Consider the following 20,626-nt stretch of genomic DNA (forward strand, 5'->3'; position numbering starts at 1 on the left):
GTCGGCTTGACTCCAGGCCTCACACTTTTAACACTAAGTTCTGACTCCATTAGATCATACCAACGGAAGCTACAAATAAGGCTCCTTAAACTATCTGTGGGGAAGGATCATTTTTACCCCTCCAAACTGTCACAATCTGATACTTATATATTTCCATTCCTGAATGTCTTGGCAAGGCCCGATTGCTGTAAGAGATGCTAAATGCTTACTACCAAGTTCCGTACACATCTCATCAGGAGCTGGTAATGAACAGTTTGCAGACGTGCACAGTGTGGGGACCACACTTTGAGCAAGAATCCACTAAATGATCTTTCTAAACCTGTCCCACTCTGGAGCGCGTGCTTCAAACTGTAATGCCCAACCTGAAGATCTAGAAGCTGTTTCCTGGATTTCTACATTTCTATTAGAAATCAGAAAATCATCCTCAATGACAGTTATTCTGTCTTCACCTCAAGTGAGCACACTGAGTACAACTCTGATGCTAACCTCTGGAGTTAGCACCGGCCCACGAGTTAAGGACTCAGTCCCAAAAGACTGCCTGTGCTTCAGACCTCAGCCTTAAGTGGGAACCCCAGTCCACTTGTGCATAATTATGAACACTTGGCCAGCAATCTGGGAGGCTCCCATGACACCCCTCGGGTTCCACAATTAGCCGGAATGAACTCAGAAAGTCCCTATACTAATGATTACGGAATTTTTTGTAAGGTATACACATAGTTCGAGGTCTTGGGGGGTGGGTCCCAAACAGAGATTCTCTGCCCTCTGTCTGCGGTGTCAGAGAACATCACCCTCTCCCAACATCACTGTGTTCATTAACCATAAAGCTCCACCAAGCCCTGGCATCTAGAGATTTTCCTGGGGTTTCATTTGCTAGGCATGCCTGATTGAATCATTGATTTAAGCATGTGATGGAATTCAGTCCCCAGTCTCCTTTCTGCCCCCAGGGGTCAGGCTGGCCCAAGGTCTTGCTGGTGACCAGCCCCATCCTGAAGCTATGCAGGGAACCCACCAAGAGTCACCTCATGAACATAACAAAGACACTCCTGTCACTCAGGAAATTGCCAGGGTTTTTAGAAGCCCATGCCCCAGGAACCGAGGAAAAAGACCAGACAAATTATATACCACAACAAGGCTGTAGTTGCTAATTTAAAAGGCAGTCTTTTTGCTTCTGGCTGGAATCCTTATTACTTGGTTGTCCCATACTAAGCAACAGCTCTGGGTGCTTACTTGGTGGATTATTAAAGAATGGGGAGTGGAGGTTCTTTGTTCAGCATTTGCTTGAGAGACTATTTTTAAAACGCAGAGTCAGAAGGGGAGGGGTGTGCACAGGATTACTGTGGGGGAAATGATGAAGAGGAAGCCTTGATCCTTTGGGGAGGACCTAGGAAAGCTCTGGCCTTGGGGTTCAGAGCTGAGGGTCCTGCCTCCCCTCCCTCCATGCCGGATGACAGATGGACCCTTAGCTGCTTTGGAACTTCAGGAGTAGGAGTATCAGACATACAGACTTCATTATACAGAAATGCATAGTTCCCAACTGAAGCAGGCAAAGACTTTTTTTTTTTCTCTGTGGGGAGATGACAGACATGGAAGGGAGGGAGAGCAGGTCTGGAGAAAATAAGAGCCTAAAAGGGAAAGCAGGAGAGAAGGAGCTGTGGTGAGGCCAAGAGCCTGGGGCAGATTTTGTTCTCTCTGCCCACTTTTTTGGGAAGTAGAAGGGTGGGATTTGTGAAGCTCTCTGAGCACATGAAAGCATTCGGGATCCCAATGCAATAATGAGGATTTTTCATTAGGTAAGATTTTGTGGCTTTTGATGCACAGTAATAATAGAAAGGAGTGGGATCACTGTCTCAACTCATGATTAGGCTGAACTTTTAATAATCCAAAAGCCTTCCCCGCAACCTCTGTCACTGCAAACCTCCTGCTGCCAATTAAGGGAACATTCTCCAAAATGATTAAATCGCAAGGCAAGAGCAAATCCTCTGCCAGCAAAATGCTACAGAAATCATTTTACGTTATCACCGTCATCAGCATCTTTATAAAAATCCAGGTGAGAGAGAGGCGGAGGATATCGTCAATACTATATCCATTGGTCATTCTTGCCCTTAAAAGGACCATACAGCCTAATAGGAAGAAAGGTTCAGCTAAGCAACAGAAAAAGGAAAAAAAAAAAAAACACAACACATTTTTTTCCCCTCTAATGTGGTATATCTGAAATATTATAATGAGATAGCTTAAGCAAAGTAATGTATACTCATTTGTCTATCCCATCATTAGCTGGTGTGATACAAATTGCATCAGGGAGACATAAGAGGTGCATCAGGTGAATCATCTGTCCCTAGGTGCCAATGACAGAGTGTTCCCTGATCTCATGCTCACGTGTGCTTCGTCAGGGCTAGTTTAAGTGACTGAGGCGGTTGAGTTCCTGCCAGTTTTCCCCCTGGAAGAGAACTGGCAGGATAAGAAGCACAGTCTGTGTGCTGTGGCCTTTTCTTCTCTCCATAGCAATGCTAACATTATTACCTGGCCACGCGCTGAGGTTGCATTTCAAGTAGATGGGTGTTCTCTGCCCACTTGAACTACTGTTTGTCCATCCCCACTTTTCTCCCACTTTCTGTGGCCTTTCTGGCCAAGCCTCTAGGAAACCTGTATGGGAACACTAAAGCAATGAACCCAGACACAATGAAAAATGACCCACGACCCGAAATTATTTTGATTGTCCCACTTGCTCAGGAATTTCGGTGCCTCTTAGGTACTAATTCTCAAAGAAATGAGTTACTTTGGGCGCCTGGGTGGCTCAGTTGGTTAAGCGACTGCCTTCGGCTCAGGTCATGGTCCTGGAGTCCCAGGGTCGAGTCCCGCATCGGGCTTCCTGCTCAGCAGGGAGTCTGCTTCTCCCTCTGACCCTCCCCCCTCTCATGCTCTCTCTTTCTCTCTCAAATAAATAAATAAAATCTTAAAAAAAAAAAAAAAGAAATGAGTCACTTTTCTGCATGGATGTCCAAAATAATACAAAAGAGTGTTAATTCTCCTTGAAATCGTTCAGAGAGACATCACATTTCCAAAAGGTACCATTCATTACAAATAGTCAGATGAAATTAGGGAAGGGTAAGCCACAGATGAACCTGACAACAATGCAGCGAAGGGTTAATACGGCCAGCGTCTCATTTTGTTCAAGGGTAAAGAGAAGTTAATTCTGGCCTTTGCCCACTTGAACGACGTCCCTCTCATGCCCGGAGGTTGACAGGCTGGCTCACCGGTTTTCCTGAATGGAGAGTATTTTTTTAACCCACTTTGATGGATGTGTGTGTTACAGCCGCCATCTGGCCGGGTTTTCTGTTGCTCTGAGAAACACTCGTGTCTCTTTTTGGTGTAGAAGTTTTCTAAAGGATCTTAAACCTAAGTATTTACGTTAACATTGATATAATAAAGAAGATTTAGGCTGTGAGCTATAGTGAGACACTCATGTGTCTTAACAGCCTTCAGGAGTCATTTTCTTCCCAGATTCATTTTTCTAAAATTAGCTCTTGTCACACACCCAAGAAAAACATCAAGGCTGCAGAAGAGGGAGGTGCCACCCCCAGCTGGAATGCCTCTATCTCTTCACAACCCCATCGGCTCCTTTCACAAATAATCCCTTTTCTTTCCTTTTCTCATTTTCTATAAATGTGAGCAAGCCTCCAGACTGCCGCACGCAGGATGCCGGGGGCCCCCCCTCTCTAATTCTTTCCCGCTCCGGTCTCAGCCCATTCTTAAGCTAATGTCCAGAAGAACAGAAAGAAGAAAGGTCAGCCCGGTCAGTAGGGCTGGGTGGCGGGAGGGCTGCCTGCCTTCTAGTGGGTCCAGCGTCTTCATTGTCCTATGAGGGCGGCCTGGCTGGCCCATTGTGAGCCCCAAGGGTGAGGCGGCTGGGCTCAGGCCATGTCTCCTTGTGACCAGGAGCCGCCGGGCTCCATCATGGAGGTGGCCATCCCCTGTGTGAGGAAGGACACTGTTCTGTGAGGGCTGGCCAACTCGAATGAGCTCACTTGGCAATGGCCTGAGTTTAAAACCCCAGGGCCACAGCTTCGGGTTGATGTAAAACTTGGATGCTTGAATAATCTCAGTGGGGAACAGTGGGGGCTACTTGAGGGTGGGACCACATCACAGTCTTGTATTCCCAGCGAACAGTGTAGGTGGTCCCATGGAAGGTTCCTGATGAATATTTTAAATAAATGAAATTTGAATGACTATAATTCATAAAACAAAATAAGTAAGACTGCCCAGATGGGGCTCCCGGCTGGGGTCAAAGGGAGGGGATGCACTGCTTGTGGGCCTTCCCAAGCCAGCAGGAGTGTGCGGGGGGTGCCCTGCACATGTAACCCGTTGCCATATGGTTAGGTTAGTATAATGAACACCAGTCAGAAGTGGCTGGGAAGATGGAATGAACCAGCAGCAGTGGTATCAAGTGCTACCATTTATCAGATGCCTACCATGGGCCAGGCACTATACCAAGCCCCTCATCTGCACTGGCTCATTTTAATTCTTCATTCCCAGGGTAATCTTTACATCAAACACCATAGTAAACATTATTATTCTCATTCGGTATATGGAGAAACTGAAGCTCTAAGTGGTCCACTTCATGTACATTGTTCCAAAACCCCTGTCTTTCTGCCCTAACTAGATCGCAAAACCAGGGGATGCTGCACCATGCTTGAAATTTTAATGAGATATTTTCCTCTCTGCCATAAAGTACTATGCCAAATTTCAGCCTAGATCCCGACACTGACTGGGCCACATGATCCCCTAACATCCCATTTTCCCTAACATGTTTTTGTCTGCTGGAGAAACTGGTCTTCCTAGTCAGGCCTTGGAATCCACACCTCCCCAGAATCCACCTGCTCGGCAATCATCGGAGACAGCTTAGCCTGGGCCTACCAACTGAATGGATTTTGCCCAGTCAGAATGGGATGCCAATTCGCTAACATTTCCAGGGAGTCTAAAGGTGTGAGGGTCCAAGAATCTCAAGGAATTTGTTATCTAGGTAGGAAGACCACAATTCTGACTGCTTGGTTCTCTGTCCCAGGATAGGTGGGCATACAGAGGGGAGATACATATTAAAATAATCATGGGTTACTTTAAGGGGGGGTGACGAGGGTTGGACACTGAGGCCCACATTGGTATGGAAGGGAGTTAGTCATTTCTAGCCAGTGGAACAACTAGGCTAAGTGTGCCTGGGGTGGGAATTTGCATGCTGCAAAGACAGGTGACAAGGAATGGAGGGCTCAGGCTGGACAAGGAGGGCCAATCTTAGGAAGACTATGGTATTCTCTTTCTGGGCGAATAATTGCAGCAATAGAGATTTTTCCTCAAGTGGCAGGGCAGATGGGAAATAGTTTAAAAGGCAAGGACTCACATATGTGAGCCACTCTGGGCAGCTTTTAGCTTTCAGAACTTTCTGCAATGAGGTGCCAGGTGCTGTTGGGGCAGAGGGAGGTGGACATGATTCCAGACGTCTATTACTGGCTGTACAGGGACAACACAAGCTGGCGACTAGCTAGGGTCTGCTGGCTTCCTGAAACAGCATTCATCTGCTTTGGACACAGTGGCCTGTTTGTTTTATGATAATTAACATTCAAATATTTACACTTTACACCAATAATATGCCAAGGCTCATGACTGAAGCTGTAAATTAGCTTCAGCCGTGATGTTTAATACTCAGGAAGATGAAATATTGCCTACCTGCCACTGAGATTTGGAAGTTCTACTCTGTTCCTGCAAACATAAGTGGGCTTCTGGGTAAAAGGCTCATTTTAATTCTTCATTCCCAGTGTAATCTTTACATCAAACACCATAGTAAACATTATTATTCTCATTCGGTATATGGAGAAACTGAAGCTCTAAGTGGTCCGCTTCATGTACATTGTTCCAAAACCCTTGTCTTTCTGCACTAACTAGATCACAGTTAGTGATCAGCAGGTGGCTCTTACAGGGAGGCCTCTGTACCAGATGGAGCCACTCCGTCCCAGCCCGAGAGGGGTCCAGAGCATCAGTGGGGGCTGGCAGGGACATGTGTGTGATGGCAAGGGAGTGCCAGCACCACTCGGGGGACAAGTCAGGGCTACCTTCCATGGCCTACCCAGTGTTGCAGAGTGATAGTGGCGTTGTTACCTATGAGGAAGAAAGGCAATGTGTAGTTGACCGGAAAGCCCTGTGGTCAGACAGCCTGTTCAGAGCTTGCCAGCTGTGTTATCCTGGATAAATCCTTTGAGCCTCAGTTTCTTTATCAGTGTGAGTCATAACACTGCCGAGATCCTCACGGCTCTGTGAAATGAATGAGTAAGGCACCACGTGTGACGTGACAGGCCCAGTGCTGGGCCCAAAGTGAAAGCTACATAAATACAATTTTTCAATCCCAGTTTTGAGAGTCTGTAAAAGTAAAAAGGTGGTATAACCAGCATGGATTTCATTGTATGAGTATTGGCCCCATGTGTATACACTTGAAGGTTCACCAGTAGGCATCCCTCTCTTTACATGGTCCCAAATGGATGTGCCCTTGTTTAGATAAACCCTAGCACCTGACTCAAGCTAATAAGTGTGGAATAAACCCTGCCTCAATAAAGGCCTCTCTCTGGTGTCTCAGTCACAAAAAGCAGAACCTGTCAGGGACTGGATGCCTGAGAAGTATCTTTTAATGGTTCATCGTGTTACCTTATTTTAATTTATGTTGCTATAATTCAACAAATATTTATTAGACCTAATGTCAGGCTGACTATATATCCTATGATACTTTACCCTTGAGGGAGCTGAATGAAGTTCTTGGGGAAATTAAGATTTGAATTCTTAAACACCAAGAGTGAACGATTGAAAAGCATGGGGTAGATTCAAAGTCCAACATGTCTCTTCAGTCCAGACAATGGGGCTCTCACAAGAGCCCAGGAAGAAAGAGCGCTTAGAAGAACCCCCTTTCAGAAAACTTCAAAGGCCCTGCGGGCCACTTGTTTTGCCCATCAAGGGAAAGAAAGTGTTTTCTGTGGCAAGAGCCACATCTTAACAAATCACAAAAATAAAAAAGGCTAACTGCTTTAGATCCATCTCCATAGATCCACACCAGTAGATCTCAAGTGGAAAGCTGGGGGAAAAAAACAGAAGCTGCAGAGGCAAACTCACAAGAATTGCACCATTTATGCAAGATTTTAAAAGGCTAGTACAAACCTCAGCTAGTAGCTACCTCTGAGGAAGAAGGACGGAGACTTGGATGAGTGAGAGGGACAGAGGACACTTGCATCATTGCTCAAAAATGTCCTTTCTTATGTTTTTTTAGTATATATATATTTTTAATTTTTATTATGTTATGTTAATCACCATACATTACATCATTGATTTTTGATGTAGTGTTCCATGATTCATTGTTTGCATATAACACCCAGTGCTCCATGCAGAGCGTGCCCTCAATACCCATCACCAGGCTAACCCATCCCCCCACCGCTCCCCTCTAGAACCCTCAGTTTGTTTTTAAAAAATGTCCTTTCTTATAAAGAAAAGATCCAAAGTAGCAAGGCAGAATATTAATAGATTCTAAATCTGAGTATATAAACTCACTTCTTATGTATTCTCTGTGTTTTTAAAAGATTTTATTTATTTATTTGAGATAGAGAAAGAGAGAGAGCGTACACGGGGGGTGGGGAGGGGCAGACAGAGAGGGAGAGGCAGAGAATCTCTAGCAGACTCCACACCCGGTGCTGAGGCCAACATGGGGCTTGGGCTCACATCCCTGAGATCATGACCTGAAACCAAGAGTCAGATGCTTAACCAACTGAGCCACCCAGGTGCCCCTGTGTTCTCTCTCTCTGAACAGATTTAAACATAACAATTTTACATACAACAAAAGTTGAAAAATAAAAATTGTTATAAGACTTGCAAAAATAAGAAAGAGAAATCATTAATCGGGTTTATATTTACATCTCTATTTCCTAATCTCTTTGGCCAATAATTCCTGCTTACTCTCTTAGCACAAAATATAAATCTAACATTTAGATTCTACACTGGATTCCAGCTTGGTTAAGACTCTCATGTGACACCATCATCAATCCAGAGAAGAATAACTTATAGCTATACCGATTTATGAAAGCACAGAAAAGCACTGAGATTCTGGCCCTCACTCTTTCTAGGTATGTGATTTGGGGCAAGTTACTTTGCATTTTGGATCATCAGCTTCATCATATGAAGATGAAAATAACCCCAAATTTAACAGATTGATACAGAATAACATATTTCAATGAGAAAATGCAAATAAAGTTTCTATCATTGTTACCATAAGTAGTATCTAAAAATAGCTATTTCATGTGGCCCCAGTCTCTGTATTAAGCATTGATGGGTGCCATCTTGTTTACTCCTAACTACCCGGGAAGATGGAGTCTCTCTGAGTCCTGTGTTGGCTAAATTGAGGGACGTCTCCAGAGGAACATCTTTGGCCTCTGCTCCACCTCTTAATTCTCCCACATACTAGGAGTTCCCAGTCCACTGACAAATAAGGATCATGGTATGAATCTCTATAGAACCAAACTGAGTTGGCCCTAAGGCTAGATTTGGTAATTGCAGGAAGAAAGGTGGGGGATTGATAATCCAATGTATTCCCCACCCCCAGGCACAAATTATGCATGACCATCAGTAATGCATGTAATAATTTAACCTCCATCTGTCTGACATTCGTGGTATCTTCTAAAGCACTGAACAGTTATTATTTCAGTGTCTCTCAAAACCTACGATCTAGGAACTATGGTGAAGCCCATAATATAGATGAGAAATATGAGTCACAGTGAAGTTACTTAAAAGTCCCACCATCAGCATGTGTTGGAGCTAGGATAGTACCTGGTAAAATTGTAGGCAGTCAAAATGAGGACAATGATGATGTTTGCTCTCCTTACCTCCGAGGGTTGTTGAAAATACCCAGGAAAAATGCATTAGTAGGGACACTTAAAATTAGATGTCCTACAAATTCATTCAGTTTTCATGACATAATTATAAATATTTAGATTCCATTATTATATCAGAGTTATTTTAGTTGCTTTTTTTGTCCTATAAAATGTGTGTAAATCAAAAAGATGATCCCATTATATATATAAAAAAAAATCACCTTGGCAGATGTAGAGGTGCCAGGGAAAATCATAGATGGTGCATATTTTTCTGAGCAAGTAAAAATGATAATAGTTTGCTTTGTAAGGCTATTTAGTGGCTTTAATAATACAGCCTTAACACTGCTGAGATTTGGTTTTAAGAATGGAACTTTTAAAACATTATTAAGAGAAAGTGTCAAGTTGTTAATGCCCTAACACCAAGTTCCTTACTATAGGACACATTTTCCTCTGAAGTAATAGGATAAGGCAGCTATGTCTTCAACATGCATTAGCTTTTATATTAAAACACATACAAACACACATTATGAAGTCAAATATAAAACCAACTTGAAGATTTAATAGAAAACATGAGACTTCAAAGAAATTTCTCGGTGCGGAGCTTTCAGTGCTGCCCTCTGAACTTCAAAGCTGAATGTCCTTTGCCCTACTGGAAAGGTCTGAGCAGCTGGGATGAGACCCAAGCATGAGGGCCCCAGCACACTGAAGACTAACCTAGGAAAAGTTCAAATGTTTCCTCTCTGGTATGCTTCTCTAGTTTGCATTTTTCAAAGCCTGTAGAAAAATTCCAGATTATGAAATAATTCCTGAGGTTTCTAATTCTGAGGATTGGCTCACCCTTAGAATATCTTCCAAGCGCCAGCACACTGCAGTCACGACCACTGAGTCACGGTTCCCCTGCGAACAACAGCAGATATACTTTCCGTATCTAGGAGCACAGTGCTGGTCTTCTGTCACTTCACTCATTCATTTGTTCTACGGATAACTGGGCACCTACTACATACTACTATGTCTACCATGCTGAGCAAATCAAATATTACGTGTCCCCCCATCGAGCTTACCGTATGGGAAAGACAGAAATCAAGTACACTAATCTTGCAGGATGTTGTACAGTCCTAACTGATGTTTTGTTTTTTTTTTTTTACCACATTCCCTTTTTAATTCATGACCTTCCTCCATTCACCACAATAAACATAAGACCTCCCATGCCCAAAGGAACCAGAAGGCGGTGATGTCAATTCTTGCCTTTAAAGTTCAAAAGCTGGTGCGCCTGGGTGGCTCAGTCAGTTAAACCTGTGACTCTTGGTTTCGGCTCAGGTCATGATTTCAGGGTCATGAGGTTGAGGCCTGCATCAGGCTCTGCCCTGGGCGTGGGGCCTGCTTAAGATTGTCTCTTTTTCCCTCTGCCCATCCCCTGCTTTCTCTCTCTAAAATAAAGAAATTATAATAAATAAGTAAATAAATAAAAATAAAGTTCCAAAGCTGTATTTCAAGGGGTGGGAAAGGGCAGGACAAAAACTGGGAAGTATACTTGCTGCCCAGTTTTCTCCTGCCCAAAGGGAGATTGAAAAGATCTCCCAGCTGATGGAAAAGGAGAGTGGGAACTGAAACAGAACAACTGGCCCCCTGGCCGGGGCCCCTGACGATGGTCGTAGTGTCAGTGCTAAGAGGAAGAGAACAACAGAACTCTAGGTGAGTTTGCAGACAAGATCTTGCTGTAGTCTGCACCTCAAACCTCGGGCTGTGGAGGTAGCACAGGGTTGGCTGTGTGAACCCAAGTTTTCTGTACCCAGAATGGCAGGGAAGAATAACCAACTGTGGCCCCCAAAGTAGAGAGAATCCACAGACACAGAGGGGACATGCAGCATGGGCAGGGGGACTAAGGGGGACAGTAGAGAGCACTGTCCTGTAACGTACTATAAGGCAGAAGGCCAGGCAGCTAATTCAGTGCCCAGACAGTCCAAAATGCATGCACCTGGGTGCTAAGGACTAGACAGTTTCCCTGAGGTCATGAAGCTGTCTAAGTTAGAGGAGGGAAAAAAAGAACCTAAATTAAAAACCCATGTTAATGTCAACTTTGGTTACTTTAATCAACTAGAAAGGTTAGCTGAATTGGCAGTTAGATTTTTCCAACACTGAGTGGAATAGGGTCTCAAAATACAGCTTAAGTTGAATTGAGATAAGTTGCATTTCTTGAACACTTCTGGACTGAAAATATACACCTGCTATGTAAGCATATGGCTAGAAGCATGCTATGTTTTCTATCTCCTGAGGCTGCCCACATTTATACCCATCGTGTTGGTTTCTCCTCTGCACTGCAAACCCATATAACCAACTACCTGTGTGACAGTTTCTCTTAAGTATTTCCTCGCAATCTCAAATTTCACGTGTCCAAACCAAACACTCGTTACTTTCTTTTCCTCCCTTAACCTTTCTCCATCTGGTAAACAGTGCGGCCATTCACCCAGGTGCCTGGGTCAAAGACTTTGGTGTTATTCTTGCTCCTTCTTTCCACATCCAGTCCCAACCTATAGCCTTGATCTGAAGTAGGCAGCCCTAACCCTAAAACATACCTGCACTGGTGGCCTTCTCTACTGCCCCGAAGTGGTCCGAGCCACCTCTCGCCCGCACCCATGCAATGACCCCGGGGCCGGTCTCCCTGCTTCCATCCTGCCTGTCCTCTGTGGATGCTCCAGGAGGCAGAGTGAAACGCTTCGGGTGGGAATTTAATGTTGCCGGGTCCCTGCCGTCAGTTCTCTCTTCCCTGCCCCTCATGTACGTGGTGTGTGTCCCCAGTTGTCTCTCGGACCTCATTTCCCACCGCTGATCCCTCGCCTTCCCCCCTCCTCCAGGTCCTTGCGGCCTTCTGTGCGCTCAGCACCCACCTGCTGCAGGGCCCGTGCCTGGGCCCTCCCTGCTCCCTGCCCAGGCCATCCCTGCTGCCTGCAGCCGTCCACCAAAATCTGACCTGCCATCCTCCGGCTTTATTAAAGTCTCCGCTCTATTCAGAAGGGCTTTCCCTGCAACACTCATTCTCTTGAACTCTCTCAGCTGCCTTTGTCTTCACTTTTGGTAGGGAAGTGCTTGATGTGTTGTATGTTTAATGCTTTTCTTCTCCAACAGGGCTTAAGCTCCAGGAGGAGGCCTGTCTTTCCTCAGTCTCTAGATAGTGCCTGGCACATAGTTAAGGGTTCGACCACTGCAGGAGTGAGGTGGGGAAGGAATTGAGACACTGTAGGACAAAAGACTTTGGGGCATAATTTAGGCTGGGGAGACTGGGCAGGTCATGTGGAGGCAGTAAAATTTAAGCTGAGAACAAACGGATGGTGAGAAGTTAGGTACTGGGGGGGCCGGGTGCGTTTCAAGTGGAGGAATAGGAGCCGTAAGCGATAGGGCAGGTGGGAATGTGCACATCTGTACTGTAATTTGGCTGAGTGCATAGGTACACAATAGATCCTCTTTACAAAGATCAAACCAGGGCGCCTGGGTGGCTCAGATGGTTAAGCGTCTGCCTTCGGCTCAGGTCATGATCCCAGGGTCCTGGGATCGAGCCCCACATCGGGCTCCTTGCTCAGCGGGAAGCCTGCTTCTCCCTCTCCCTCCACTTGCCGATCCCCCCCGCTTGTGCTCTCTCTCTCTGTCAAATAAATAAAATCTTTAAAATCTTTAAGAAAAAAAAAAAAGATCAAACCACTTGTTACTTAATCTGCAAACACACCGTGAGACGGAAACGCTGGCTTCTATGAAATATACTATCAAGAACTTGTGAGAAATACTATAATTTTAATGCCTTTATCACATGTAATGACATAAATAAAAAGCAGTGTGTTTCAGCCTCCCCATCAGAGCTCAGTAAAAACCTCTCACAGAGAGTTTTAGCTAAAACCCAACCACATACAGGTGGGAAATGGGTTCTGGAAGTTCATTTGGTGACGGATGGAACTAGGAAGACGAGAGAAACATGAAAATAATAATATGTCCACATCCACCCAGCCTTGATGCATTGCACAAAACTTCTGCAGGGCCTCGGCAGGACTGCTGATGAGGAACCACCGCCAACACTGGAAACTCAGAGGCCAGCCCCACTCCTGAAATATCAAGGACAGAAAAGGAAGGGGGGATGGAAGGGTGAAGTCCAGAGTCATGGCGAAATCATCAGAATATGAACTTAAAGCAACCAGGATGACACAGGACAACACAGTGCATCGAGGCAGATGAAAGATGGTGTCTGAAGACTGTGTCTCTGGGATGGCACCACGAATCATAAATCATTCTGATGAATTCTGCTCCAATATCTATGCTAAACAAGTGCTCTGGTATCTAACCCCCATCCTCCCCAGCCCCCCTTTCCTTCCAGCTGTAATTTTTCTCTGGTCTGCAAAAAGCTCTTTTATCTAATTTGTAAATTAGCCATGGCATATTAGCAGCCCACCTACCCTTGATGGGGGAACACACACACACACACACACACAAACATACACACACATACACAAAATGCATACCGCAAGCCTTTATTATATGTTCAGGAACTGTGGTGGGGATTAAAAGAACAATGTAACTCAGTCTTATCCTTTGTGATTCTATAATTTAATGGAAATAAGTACTAAGGTTGTCTTCATGGTACCTTTGTCAGCCAAGAACATTTCACTATTAAAGAGAATATATGTTCGTTTATTTTTATTTCTTACTCTTATGAAAATATACAAATAGTGCTACGCTTGGGGTATCTGTATCTAATTTCCATGCTGAGGAAATGGAAGTTCTGTAACAGATAAAAAAAATGACTGATCCAACATTTATTCACTCAACAAACATCTCTTGTAAGGCACACACTCAGAAATAAAATTATTAGCGATTGTACCATACATTCCATGTGGCTTAAATGAGATGCTAACACCAGAGCACCACAGTAATAAAACCGTATGGATCTTTATGTTTTCTCTCACTCCACTGTGCATTTGCTCATTTTATTTCTGCTCTTGGCAAGATTTAAGTAAAGGCTTTTTTTTCCTTTGCTCTACAAATGTTTGCAGCAACTATATTCCACTGACTTAACACAGCATTAACTACAGTACAAATATATGCTCCTCAGATTGCTTTTGGAAAAAGGAAAATGTTTATGATCTCTGTCACAGAAACACTGAATTCATCAGTTAAGAATTTATTTAAAATGTCAGATGTGTTTGATAAAAATCTATAGCAGGAATTCATTTCTGAACAGTGTGGAGTGACTACTTTGAATTAAAAAGAAAATAATATGCCCTAAAGTATGATCTGGGTCTCTCAGAATATAAAGTTCAGGTCAAGCCATGTGGACGACTGTGAGTCTACACTGCATCACGTGCTAGAAAAGCATTTCTGACTTGGTTGCCCCTCTCATTTTAGTAAAAATTGTAGTCCCGATTCTATAAGTGAACAAAATATCAGTTCTCCGTAGAAACAAGTGAGAGGCATGTGACAAGAGGAGTGTAATTTCATCCTGCTTTATGGTGCAGGCTCTAAAAAGAGGCAGGACAAAAAGAAAACCATATTTCTAGATGGAGGCAGGACAGTCAAGAAAAGTGACTCCACATTAGAGAAAACAAATAATTGAGCTATTTTAAGTCTAATTAATGTGATTCATAAAATACATTTCTGTTTTCCCCCAACCCCACAATGAGTGAATACAATAATAGAATTCATGAGTTCATGGCTCACAAGGTCAATGTTATTCGTCTTGGAAAAGCCAAAGAACATGAAATCAGTGGTGACATTTTCTCGCTCCATGCTGGAGACTCGAGAGCATTCATAAGAGCTGGGACAACCTTACAAGGATGCCAACTTTCTCTTTTTACCAACGAGGAACCCATGGTGTGGGGAAATGAAGCGTGTTACTTGTGTTGCAAAGCTAGCTGGAGGCAGACTACTCGAAATACATTCCTCGTCATCTGAATAGATTGGATCACGGATTTTACTTCTAGAGTATTTTAAAGTTCTGTAGCCGAACAGAATGCTGCCAAAATTGAGAATGAGGAATCTGAAGAATAATATGCCTACATTGTACTGTCTATAGAATTGTTCCAATGGAATCCAAAATATTCTGGAGAGCACAGGTGGTCCCCTATTAAAGGCACGTTTCTGAGTCTGGCTGCAGAGCGGATCACCACAAGGTGGCATCCCGGGCACAGGGGCCAGGGCCCCCTACGGGCACTGTGCACCCGAGGAAAATACATTGGCAAGTACCAAGAAGTCTGGGTCCTCAGCCTGCTGATGGTGGTGCCTGGCAGTGCTGGATTAACCTCTGCCATTCTCATTTCTCTCAACTATGGAATAAGAAGAGCAATTAACTGCTCTGAACACCTCAAAGGGTAAATGCGGGGATAGACAGAGACCGGGGATAAAAGCAATGGGAAGCTAAGAAGAGCTTTTGTCTTTATTATGTGCGTGAGCTTTCTTCTTACTGGTAGAGACAGCACAGAAGCTACAGAACAAATGCTTGGTGCAGTCTTGGAGTCTCTAGGGCTGCATGTTAAAAAGGAGACTTCCCAGGTTCCACTGCCAACTTGCTGAACCAAAATCAGCGGGGCAGGGCCCTGGAGCCTGCACTGTAGCTGCTTCCCCTCCGGCTGCTCGCCTTTGCCCTTGGCCTTGCCAGGGCTGCAGTGAGTGAGCGGTGGGTGAGCAGAAACCAGGGAGACTGGGAAGAATGGGCCGCTGCATTCCAAGGCAGTTTGGTAGGAATTCCCCAGGCTCCCCGCTGATGCTGGTTTGACCGCAATCTCCTAATCTTGTCACTGCTAACAAAACCAACCTGCACCAAAACACCTTAGATCCAGGGGCCACACGCCACATCTACATGCCTTTGAAGAGTGTCACCTTTTTTCAGAGCCAGCTTTGGCATCCCTCTCTGACATTCCCTCATTTCCTGCGCTGCCCCAGGACTTCGTACATACCCCTTCCTCCCTCGGGCAGAACCTCTGCATGACCAATGGGTGGCACATACCTGACTTTCAATGCTTGATGTGCACACAAATGAATAAAGAAAAAAAATACGGTATTCATTACAGTTACAAAAATCTTACCATAGCATTAGCAACACTATTTCCTTTTATAAAAGGCATTGGAATTTCCATTCTATGGGGAAAAGATAATGAGTTGAATTACAAACACCTACATTCAAAAACTTGTATATAAGTTTCTTCTGTTATTAACCATATCAACGTGGGTAAGTTATTAAATTCCCGACTAGTTTCTTCAATTGCAAGACTGAGGTAACATCACACAGCTTAGCCAGACTTTAAGAGGATTTTAATTGACCTCTGTATGAAAGTCAATTAACGTACTGCCGGGCACAGATGTTTCAAGAAAGTTCATTCCCTTCCCTTTTTCCTTTTGCACACTTTCTAATTGGTTCTGTAGTGCTCTATAAAGCTTGTAACAAATCTTCCAAAAGAAACTTCTAGGTCAATTTCATTCTTACTTAGTAATGTGCTGATAAATGTTTGACAACTGGCTCTTGAGAAAGAGAAGGGGAAGTGGAGAGCTGATTTCTGGCATCTGCCCATTTCCTTGCTGTACATACTTCTGCCATGGCCAGTTTTAAACTACTAAGGTGACATCACTGAACACGGAGCTGGTAAGAGACACACAGAAGCTCATCATTTGCTAGTATTTGCACCATGCGGATACAGCAGATGTAAACAACTTTAAGAGCATGGGTGATACTAAAATTGAAATAATTAGGAAACAATGAGTGTTGAGAATTGACTACCTTTGTTTTTAATGTAGTTTAACAACTGGCTCACAAAATTCCTGAATATTCACGAGCCAGCTGTCACACACCACTGTATCTTACCTCATCAAGAAAAAGTTGACTACAGGGATATTAATTCCAGGGCATTAGATTTTTCAGACTATAGAAAGGGCTTTATTTAATTAATTATTTTTAAAGATTTATTTCTTTGAGAGAGAGCATGCACGTGCACACATGGTGGGGGAAGGGCAGAGGGAGAGAATCTCAAGCAGGCTCCCTACTGAGTGGGGAGCCCCACACGGGGCTCAATCTCAGGACCCTGAGATCATGACCTGAGCCAAAATCAAGAGTTGGATGATTAACTGACTGAGCCACCCAGGTGCCCTAGAAAGCTTTAATTATGCAGGACCCTTCAAAGAGATGTGGCAAGTATACGCTTAGAGTTTCTGCAAGGGTGAACTAAGTCTACGGAACAGTACGCATCTATATGGTGCTGATACAGTGCCCCGTGTGTGAGTTCCGCCAGACAAGGCGGTCAGAAAGAAACTGGACAATGCATCACGCCCGGCCAGCACTCAGCTAGCATGCTGGTGATAATAAAACAGGTTTATTATCACTCTTCTTTCCATCTTGTCCTTATTACATACATTTGCAAGTCTTTGTTTTTATCTTCGGTCCCTTCCATTTGTAAGACACTCTGCCACGATGTGACAAGTTTTAGTATCCATGTCGGACATCTGACACTCATTTTACAGAGGAGAAAAGAAGGCACAGAGGAAGGAAGCAAGTTGCCCACAGGGAAAGAGGTGTGGGGCTGGAAGCCACGTTTCAGAGTTTTATAAAACCACTTTGCTCTTCAAAGCCCTCGAGGCACATTTTATTTTCTTAGGCATCTGTACAGACACTGAATCATTTCAACGGAGATAATAAAATGTATTTCTGACTTGGAATTTTTTTTTCTGCCTGCTCCATTCTAGAAGTGGCATTTCATGACTCCAGCTTGCCTCCACACTAGGTTATCTTTCCAACAATAGAACCGTCTTGTTTGAAGATTTGCACAGTAGTTCGAAGTTGATGAAGAATGAACTTCCAGTAAAGGCATACTATGTACCAAGTGTGGGACTTCATAAGCCACAAGCAGGGCCTCATTTAAACATAAATACAACCTATGAGTTAGGTCATATTATTGCTTGATTTTATCATGAGGAACAAGTTCCTTGAAGTTAAGAATCCATTCGATTGGGGCGCTTGGGTGGCTCAGCGGGTTAAGCATCCGTCTTTGGCTCAGGTCATGATCCCGGAGTCCTGGGATCGAGCCCTGCTTCTCCCTCTGCCCTTCACCCCGCTTGTGCTCTCTCTCTCAAATAAATAAATAAAATCTAAAAAAAGAGAGAGAGAGAGAGAGAAAGAATTCATTCGATGTCAGCCATCAGGGCCAGCCTCCCGGGCATATGACTTGTGCAGTGTGATAGGTCCCCACACTCAGAAGGACCAGGTTTGCATTCACATTCTCCTGCCTTGGTCTTAAAGTTCTTTTTTTTTTTTTTAAGAGTTATTTATTTATCTATCTGAGAGAGACACAGAGAGAGCACAAGCAGGGGGAACTGCAGGCAGAGGCAGAGGGAGAAGCAGGCTCCCCACTGAGCAGGGAGCCCAACGAGGGGCTCGCTCTCAGGACCCTGGGACCATGACCTGAGCGGAAGGCTGCCGCTTACCCGACTGAGCCACCCAGGTACCCCGGTCTTAAAGTTCTACTTTGTCTTTGAGTCTGTGTTTCCCAAGTCTGATGGGAACATGGGACAAGACAACAACGAAGCATGCGTGTGAGCAGAGCAGGTAGGTATAACATGTGATAGGGGTGCCCCCCTTCCTTGCCACGCCATTCACACGCAACATGCGTGATGCCCCTCGAGCCCACAATGCACGGGAGTTTAGCATGACTCAAAGTGTGGACACGGTAAGCATGTGACCTCTGTGACTAAGTAGGGGGATCTGGCAGCCCCGAGCAGCCATGCTTTGTCAGAGCTAGAACTGGCTTCAAAAGCAAAATAAGAAACACAGTGGCCCAAGGGTCCTATCATGTCCTTTCTTATTTCCCTGGATGAGCCATCCACATGCGCTAAAAACGATGACGTATAGAAAAGCCCTTCCTTCCTTCTTGGAAAGCTGAAGTTGGTGGAATGGGCGTGTGTCACCAGGCGAAATGAAAACAGCTGAGTTTGTTCTGAGCTGTGTTTCCACTGTTCCGGTAAGAACGAAACATGTAAGCATGTGCCAGCCATGAAGGGCACATTGTGCAATCTTGGTGATTCTGCACAGGTGTTGAATGCTCTTATATTTGCATTTAAAACTGGATTGTGCAACAGAAAGATGAATGGTAAAATTCATGCTGATCATTAAGTTTTAATTTTTCTTTACTTAGAACATTAAAAACACCATGACAAGTCAAGACAGAGAAAAAAAGGGAAGGGAAGGAAAAAGTGTTTTGTTTTGGTGCTGTTAAGGGCATTTTTGCCCCCATGCATTTGGAATAAGGGGCCCCACATTTGAATTTTGCATGGAGTCCGTCCACCAACCCTGGGGGTCACGTAGCGCCTAACTGACAGAGTCAGGGTCCGAACCCAGGCTGACTCCAAAGCTCTGCTGCTTTGACACCATCTTAGTCAGCGTCTCATTAAAAGCAACAGGGTTCCCACAGTTTCGGAACATTTTTGTCATTATTCCACTTGGTAGAAATCTGGACATCTGACAATTAATTGTTTATTCCCTTTGGCTTTTCTTTTTTCTTCTTGTTTTCTCCGAATCATTTAGGCTGTATTTTCTCTATTCACTGAGCAAGTATTCACTCTGAGCCAGGAACATATAACTGTTATCCAACAGAGTCTCAGCAAAGCGTACAATTTTAGAGACAAAGAGGGCGAAGTCATTTCTAAGAACCTTAATAAAAACAAATAAATGAGGAGTTTTATGTAACTTCAAAGTCTTTCTGCTTCTTTTCCTCAATACTTAATTACCTCCATAACCGGAGGCTGCATTTTATGGCAGGTGTAATCCTTTAGGGGACTGGGCTGGTTAGGACGGAGGAGGGACTGGAATGAGCACTTGGCTGCTAAACAGGCATTCCAGTTCAGAGACAGAGTGTTGGGTTGAACACCAAATGTGGATGAAAAGCAGCAGATTAAAATTTTGTGTGCTTGAGTCCCACGGCGAACTCAAAGTCAGGGAATTTCCATCCCAGGACCTTTCTGCATCCTTAAGATGCCCAAACCATTTACTGGGTTAAGTTACCTCAGCCAAAACTCACCTCAAAGAATAAGGTATTATATAAGAAGGAAATGCAGTAGCAAAACCACCACCACCACAACAAAAAACCCCAAACCTTTAGGAGGGCTGATTTAGCAAGGGCCAAAAAAATTTGCTAGACCTGCAGCAAGACCATTACCTTGGACTATGGTGTTGTGGTTCTAATAATAGCCACAGGTGACCCCCTTCAGCCCAGGAAAGATGTGCTGGTTGGTACTTAAGCATACTGTTTGTCAAAAAAGCCCCAGATGATTTACTCTCATTTTACAAGGGAAGAACCTTAAGAACAAGAAGCAGAAGAAATCACAGACCTAAATCCAAAATGCAGAACTATAAAATGCCTAAAAGATAACACAGGAGAAAATCGTGATGACCTTGGGTTTGGCAGGGACTTGTTAAAGACAACACCGAAGGCATGATCTGTGAAAGGAAGAGCTGATAAGCTGAGCTTCATTAAAATAAACAGCTTCTGCTCTCTGGAAAACAATCGCAAGAGGATGAGAAGAAAAGTCACAGACTGGGAGGAAATATTTGCAAAAGACACACCTGATGAAGGACTGTGATCAAAATTATACAAAGAATTCTTAAACCTAACAGTAAGAAAATAAACAACCTGATTAAAAGATGAGTGAACAACCTTAACAGACAACTCATCAAAGAAGATATACAGATGGCAAACAGGCGTATGCAAAGATGCTCC

General features: G+C 44.1%; 1 protein-coding gene across 4 annotated transcripts in view; it reads right to left on the minus strand.

Annotated features, from left to right (window-relative positions):
* Positions 1 to 20,626, minus strand: part of ST6GAL2 (ST6 beta-galactoside alpha-2,6-sialyltransferase 2) — a 77,413-nt gene that overhangs the window by 39,708 nt on the left and 17,079 nt on the right. The window lies entirely within an intron of this gene.

This window comes from Zalophus californianus, chromosome 8 (genome assembly GCF_009762305.2).
Source record: "Zalophus californianus isolate mZalCal1 chromosome 8, mZalCal1.pri.v2, whole genome shotgun sequence".
Classification (NCBI taxonomy): domain Eukaryota; kingdom Metazoa; phylum Chordata; class Mammalia; order Carnivora; family Otariidae; genus Zalophus; species Zalophus californianus.